Source organism: Myotis nattereri, assembly GCF_964212035.1.
Source record: "Myotis nattereri genome assembly, chromosome: 4".
NCBI lineage: Eukaryota > Metazoa > Chordata > Mammalia > Chiroptera > Vespertilionidae > Myotis > Myotis nattereri.
In genome coordinates this window covers 41,197,067-41,204,829 of record NC_138079.1, presented here as the reverse complement: position 1 = coordinate 41,204,829, position 7,763 = coordinate 41,197,067, and the positions used below count along the sequence as shown (strand labels likewise).

Below are 7,763 nucleotides of genomic sequence, written 5' to 3'. Positions count from 1 at the left end.
AGAAGAAATCATTGAGACTGCCTCATTCAACCTAAATATTCACCAACAGGGGGATGAATAAACAATTTGTGGTATATTATATAATGGAAAAAACTTAGCAATAAGAAGGGAAAATCCACTGATACATGCAACAACATGGGTGAATCTCAAAACATTATGATAAATTAAAGAAGCCCAACACATTCCATTTACTATATGAAATTCTAGAAAAATGCAAACTGTTCCATAGTAGCAGAAAGCTAATCAGTGCCTGCCAAAGGGTGGGAAGAAGGGGAGATTAACTGAACAGGATATAAGGAAACTTTGGGGGGTTGTGGAAATATTCTGTACCTGGACTAAGGTGGGGCTTGCATGGCTGCAGACATATTTCAAAATCCATCAACAGTATATTTAAAATTGAAGCATTTTGTTATCTATAAATTGTGCTGTGAATTTTATGTTTTAAACATTCACCTAGCTGCCCATTGTCACCTAGGGGACAGGGGTGTAAGGCAGCATTGCTTTACTGAGGACCTTCAAGGAAGAAATGTACTAGCCTCCCAGGCCCTCATGTGGTCTCTTACTGCCAGAGAGGACTGGCCCCACATTACCCCCAAATAAGGCTTGGCCCAGAGGCAGGCGTGAAGTCAGCTCTGTGCTCGCTCCACCCTGGAACCCCACTATGCTTTCTAGGGAAAGAAGGGGACTTCCTCCTAAGCAGAGAGCTCAGCTGGTCTTAGGAGGTGGCCACCAGGCTTCCAAAGAAGTAAAGGAGAAGGGAAGAAGGGTGCTAGGAAGAGAAGACACCCTAGCCCCATGGTCGGCAAACTGTGGCTTGAGAGCCACATGCGGCTCTTTGGCCCCTCGAGTGTGGCTCTTCCACAAAATACCACGTGCGGGCGCGCACATACAGTGCGATTGAAACTTCGTGGCCCATGTGCAGAAGTCGGTATTTTGTGGAAGAGCCGCACTCAAGGGGCAAAGAGCTGCATGTGGCTCGCGAGCCACAGTTTGCCGACCACTGCCCTAGTCCTTCCTGCTTTATAACTCAGGAACAATAACCACCACTTACCGTGACTCACTCCCTGCCTTTTGGAGTGTAACCTCATTCAACTCTAATCATAACCCTAAACATAACTCCTATTGTGCCAGATTAGAGAGGAAAAAAACAAAAGAAGCAGAGAAACGGAAACCATCCCAAGCTTAGACTAGTGGATGGCAGAGCTGCATCTCGGCACAGGTCAAAGCCTATATTCTCAACTGCAACACTGCCTCTGCTGGTGAACTAGCTGCTCCCGATGCACATGCCCCTCCGCCCCCTCCCCACCAGGCCAGCAGAGCCCACAGCTGGGGGGCAGGCTCCCAGGACGGTGCTCAGAGCAAAGAGGACCCAGGCCCAGGACGCAGAGTCCTGTCCTCTCTGTTCCAGCTACATCTAGAGCACCCAAAGTTCAGAATCCTATTAAGTCATTTTCTCTATAATTCAAACACAGAAGTACTTTTAAGAGACACGCAGCATTCCGGTTATTCCCATGAGCTATAAATATGTAATTTATGGGGAAAATGGGAACTCTGTGTCACATCCAAATTGAGAACTATTTGAACAAAGGGGGAAAATATCCCACCGCATTGAGTCATGGGGGAAAATACTACAGTATATCATACTAGTAAAGAGGAATGTAAAAATAGCTTATGTTTGGAGGCTCGCATTAAATGTTGATGTGGCCTTGAGCTTATTTCAAGTATTCTTCATGAAACATTTTCATTTTTACAACCTGATAAGTCCCCTCTCCCCCATATTAAGCCAAGGTCAAATAATGTTTGATGCCAGCTTGAAAAAAAAAACACCTTAAGATCAATGTGCTCAACTCCCTTTGAAAAGAAGAAACATAAGGCAACTGTTCTTTGAAAACAAACTATCACGCCCTATAGGTCATTATTCACTAAAGAACAAGATCCTTGAGGGTGGGGCTCATGGCTGATTTTTCTTTCTTTTTTTAACTTTTATTGACTTTACTGGGGTGACATTGGTTAATAAAATTATGTAGGTATCCGGCAGACAATTCTATAATACTTCATCTGTATTGATTTTTCTTTGGCTTGTTCAGAGCATGAACTTCAGTGCTGGGCGAACACCTCATTTTTATTTGCCCAACACTCTTTTTTTTTCTTTTTTATCCAGAAGCAGCAATCTCTTCATTTTGAAAACTGCCCTCCACCACTCCAACATCAAGATCAAGTGACAGCAGCCAAACCTGGCATCCTGACCACATAGGTGAGAAAGCCAGCCAAGCTGGGGGTCTCTTCAAGTCCTTTCCCAGGATTTTTTTAATTTAAACTAAAGAAAGAGAACACAGCTTGGAACATGTGTTCTGGCTGAGTGGGATAGTCAGTCTGAGAGAAAGAGCCCGAAGTCTTTAACTCTCCCAGTCAGGTTGCTCCCACAGCCACCAACATCATGCCCTCTGGGGATTTGGTTATGCGTGAGATCACAAGTCCCAGACAAGGCACTAGTGGTCTTCCAGGACCTGTGGTCTACTTTCATTCTTCTCAAATCCAAAGTCAAGTCACAAAATCAAAGAACTCTCAGCTGCCATTTATAAACAATTAGCCATACTTTCCAGCTGCTATTCTGTCTTAGGTACTCTACGAGGTATTTCACGTAATTTATCTCAGTTAATCCTTACAACAATAGAATCTATAGCAGAGGTTCTCAACCTGTGGGTCGCTCCCCCTTTGGCGGTCGAACGACTCTTTCACAGGGGTCGCCTAAGACCATCCTGCATATCAGATATTTACATTACGATTCATAACAGTAGCAACATTACAGTTATGAAGTAGCAACGCAAATGATTTTATGGTTGGGTCACAACATGAGGAACTGTATTTAAAGGGCCAGAAGGTTGAGAACCACTGATCTATAGTATAGATGAAGGTATTATGTATAATTATTCCCATTTTACAGATGAGAAACAAAATCAAAATTAGAGGCCCGATTTTTTTTGAGATCTAATGTAACTTGCCCACTGTCACATCATCACTAGCTGTTCCCATTTCTCTGAGAGCAACCTCTGAAGTGAATATGGAATGTCTGACCACCAGGGTCAGGTCACTGCCTAGCCTAGACCTGGATTCCTACCCAATCCTTCCCGTGTAGGTATGAGCTAAAAGATAAATAAATAAATCTAAACTAAAAGCCTGATGCAAATGTCCCAGTGTTTAAAAAATGGAGCTAGCCCAGCCAGCCCATCAAACTGAAAGTATCCTTCACACAAATACTGATCCTACACATGGGCACCAGCTGGGCCTACAATTAAGAGCCTGAGATTTCTATAGTATGTGCCTTTTTAAAAATATTTTTTCTATTGTGGTAAAATATACACAAAACTTACCATTTTAACCCTTTTAAAGTGTACCCCTGAATGGCATTAAGTGCATTCCCATTGTTGTGTAAGTGTCTTCGTCATCCATCTTCTGAACTTTTCATCTTCCCAGACTGTGAAATTCTATCCCCATTAAATACCAACTCCCCATTCCCTCCCCACCCCCAACCCCTGCCCCAGCAGCCACCCTGCTACTTTCTATCTTTATGAATTTGAATACACTGAGTACCTCATTCAAAACAGAATATTAGCTTTCAATAGTGACCTACTATTTGCTCAGCACTCTGCTGGACTTTATGGGGAGAATGTATAAAATATGAGATCTGATTCCTGCCACTCAGATCATTATAATTGTAAAGACAAGGCTAGCTTCTAAGAAACAATATATAGGTGCATGATATCGACTTCGAGGACAGGAGAAATTTAGATGAGAGAGATCCTTGTAGGCTGGTATAGTCCAAGAAGTCGTCATAAGAGGACTGAGAATGAGGTTTGGTTGTGCAGAGAGGAAGATTCTGGATCAACAGTAATTCACAAATCCAGGCAGGCTGGGTCATCACGAGTAGAAGCAGCCGAAACCGTGGGCCACAGCATTCCGACCTGGTTTCTGAGGACAGGATGATAAACCCGAGACCTGTGGGTCAGACTACTGCTTGTATCCCCAAGGCACGCATACAGTGGTTTCCTTTTCTCCTATTGCAAAAGATACAAAAGAAAATCAAAGGTTTTCTGTTGCTGTTGTTGTTATTCTTTATGATTATCTCAGAAAATCACCAAACCAGCTCTTTTGGACAAGTGTGTCTTTTCCCTTTGGCAAAGGCAGTTAGTAATAAAACCTCTGAAGCTTGCATGGAATGCCTGACCACCAGGGTCAGGTCACATCAACCCTGACCACAGCGGGGGTCACAGACGCCTGGAGTTGTGGTGAGTGAGATAAGCCTCCAGATGCTCACTCTAACCAGTTATTCTGGTCACACTGGCCCTTTAAACAAGCAGTATGGACTACTGCCCCTCACCACCACCAGCACCCCCTCCAGCACTTGGAGCAAGTGGCCAGAGGAGCAGCACCCGTCAAAGCTGTCTGTACAGGGTTGCTCCTGCCGGCACCCCTTCCCACGTCTCCTCCTGCTGGTCTGCTTTCCAAGCATAAGCCTCATCTAGGGGCCTGTGGGTAAGAACAGGAAGGTCTGCAGTGCTCGCACTCCTATGGCCTTGTCTTTTCTGTTCTTTTTTCATTACCTTTTCTTTCTTCCTTTCAGGATATGGTAGTTTAAAAAAAAAATAGTCTCTACTTTTAGACATAAACATCCTTGGAGTCCCACGCATGTAGGTTTGAATCTGAATATCCTTTCAACTGCATGTGTGTTAACAGAAATTGCAAATGTGGGGCTAAGTGAAGCAGCCAGGAGTGCACATGGACCTTTGCGAGGCATTTTACAACCCTAGGAGAAGAAAAATGTGAAACAGCAGCAAGTTATCCTGCCTGGATAACCTGCAAGCCCCACGACCTTCGGTAAGGAACAGCCTATGGGCACATTTGGATTCTGAAAAGGCGTTGAAATTCTCGGATAAATTCTTACACTAGTTCTTCCCAATAGTTCTGAGAAACGTCTAACGCCTCTCTGAGAAGTCCCAGAGGAAGGGAGCCATTTCTTTCTTCTTCCAGTGTTTCCCTCTCATTCCAGGGACCTGGGAAAGGTCACCCAGAGAGCACTACTCTCTAGAGCTGAGCACCACGGAGATGTGCCCTTTGAGCAGGAGTTCATCTCCTCAAAGACAGCACGGCCAGTGAAGACACCAGGGAGACACAGAACTACCAACCAATTCCAGCGTCCATCCATTCTCTTGTTTATTACTTCCTGCTACAAACTAAGCAGGTTGAATCTTTAAAATATCTCAGTTCTGGCCCACAATAGTGCAAGTCTATCTATATCTGGCCTTTTTTTTGTTGTTGTTGTTGTTTTTTAAACTCATCCTCCATACATCCCTGAAGTGCTATATTTAAAATATAAATCTCACTATCTAACTCTCTTGTTTAAATTACCTCCGGGATAAACTCCAAGCCAAGCTATGTTTCAAGCAAAAAGAGACTTGCATTTCTATATAATTACAGAGAAAATGTCAAGTTTCAAAGATAAGTTTTTAAAATTTCATAAAGTCTCCAAGCCAAAAGTCAACCAATGAAATGAACATAAAGTCTATATTAACGTTTTTCTAAACATTATGTAACAGAAAATGATAAAGTTTAAAAATGAGGAAGTTGGGTCTGGAAAAGCCTGAAAAAGGTGAGGATTAAAAACAGTTCACCATGTGGGAATAACTTCTGTTATAATCGCAATTACAAGTATAAAATAAAGACAGTATTTAAAAGACATACAATTACTTGTAGTTTTTAAAAAACCTCTTTATCTTTGGTGTGCATTTCTTTCATTGCTCTCCCTGTTCTCCCAATCCTGCTTCCTCTGATCACCTCTCAAATTACCTGCTTCTGGCTCTTAATCACTAAATTTCAGGGAACCCAAGCTAAGGAAACAGGTCCCAGAGTGGCCCTAGAAGGTAGAATCGTAGACTCTCTGCACCTCCAAACCTCAGGATGGCACTCTGGAACTGTGTTACTTATATCAGACTGCAACAAGGATGCCGTTCCTAGTGGTAAGTGGAGTGATGATATCCCTCAGTGTGCTGTGACAATAGGATTAAGATCCTCAACTTTGATGGATTAAGATAAAGAACAGATGAAAGTGGAAATATTGGTTTATTCAGCAGCTTCGGCTGATCCTATAAAAATACACAGTTGACCCTTGAACAACACAGGTTTGAACTATGTGGATCCACTTATACATGGGTTTTTTCCAATAAACATACAGCCGGCCATCCATATCCTCAGGTTTTGCATCTGCGGATTCAACCACCTGTGGATGCAGAGGAGCAAATGCATGTATTGTTCTACACTATTTTATATAAGGGACTTTGAAACAAATTCTCCATGGATCCTGAGGGATACCTGCAGGTAAGTTCTGGGGTAATAACTTGAATGAAATGTACAAATTCCTAGAAAGATACAAACTACCAAAACTGACTCAAGAAGGAATAGACAATTTGAACAGAACTATGACAAATAAAGATGCTGAATTAGTAATTTAAAAAAAACCTATTCATAAAGAAAATCCTAGGCCCAGGTAGCTTCACTTTTAAATTCTACCAAACATTTAAGGAAGAATTAATAATACCAATTCTTCACAAACTCTTCCCAAAAACAGAAGAGGAAGAAATGCTTCTCAACTCATTTTATGAAGTCAGTAGTACTCTGACACCAAAACCAAACAAACCCACCAGAAGAAAACTGCAGACCAAAAGCACATATAGGATTTACTGAGTGTGGTCCAAGTCCACAGCTCTGTAATTTCATGGTTTTGAGGTAATTTCTATAAATAGTTTTCTATAACTGGGCTTTTGGTAAGAGTTAGCACATTTCAAGGCTATAATCTCTGGCAAGAATCTGGAGAGTAAATATTCTGCACTACCAATAAAATGCATGTCCTCATGCTTTGCCAACTTCCAGGGCAGGGGATAGAAATGAGGTCTTCTTATGAAAATTAAACGTTATTTATTTATAGTTAAATGCGTGATGAAAGTTAGGGAAACTGCCACTATCAAAACAAGAACTGAATAGCATTTTTCTTGCTGCAAATAGAACAAAGAATGTGGGGCAAAGAAAATGAGTTATTAGATACTAGAGATGTATCTTATAATTTGATTTAAAATTTAATTTAAAACAACAAGAAAGAGATTTGGGATAACAAGAAAGCACTGAATCAAACACAGAAGAGACAGGCTCCTTTACTCTGGACTTTAAAGATAAATCCCAAACACACCCTGTTAGGAAAATAAACATAATTCCATGAATTCAAATCCTACCCCTTTTAGGTCTCGGTTAAATACTGCCACTTTCAAGAAGAGTAGCTGCCCTCAGTTTTGTGTGGCACTTCACTGTTTCCTCTTACACCATTTTCACTTTCTCTTACTCTCTTACTGAAGTGTAATCTGCTTCAGGGCAGGAATGATCTCTTGACTCTCCAGATTCTTATTTAGGTTAGGATAGTGCTTTGCCCATAACCAGCGCTCTCTAAAAACTGTGCTATGAACTAATGAAAATATCATGTATCTCATTACATTGTCGGGTTAAAGCCCAATGGATCTTTAAGGTACTCAAAGTAAAAAGTCTCTAGTTAAGGGGATTACCAGATACAACAAACTTTAAACATTTGCTTATGAATTAAGCCATGTATAAGAGATGACTTGAACCTGATTCATTTATACTAATTGCTTTTCTTCCAATCAGATGTCCACAGTCATAAAAACCCTCTTGGATAAAAATATTAAGCCAAGAGTTAACCTTCA

At 41.5% G+C, this 7,763-nt stretch overlaps 1 protein-coding gene across 1 annotated transcript in view; it reads right to left on the bottom strand.

Annotated features, from left to right (window-relative positions):
- Positions 1-3,691: 3,691 nt before the first annotated feature.
- The window catches only part of AGGF1 (angiogenic factor with G-patch and FHA domains 1), a 62,371-nt gene continuing 58,299 nt past the window's right edge, over positions 3,692-7,763 (bottom strand). The window contains exon 15 of the mRNA XM_081090169.1: positions 3,692-4,055. The gene's annotated coding sequence lies outside the window, so the exon portion shown is untranslated. The remainder of the gene's footprint in view (positions 4,056-7,763) is intronic.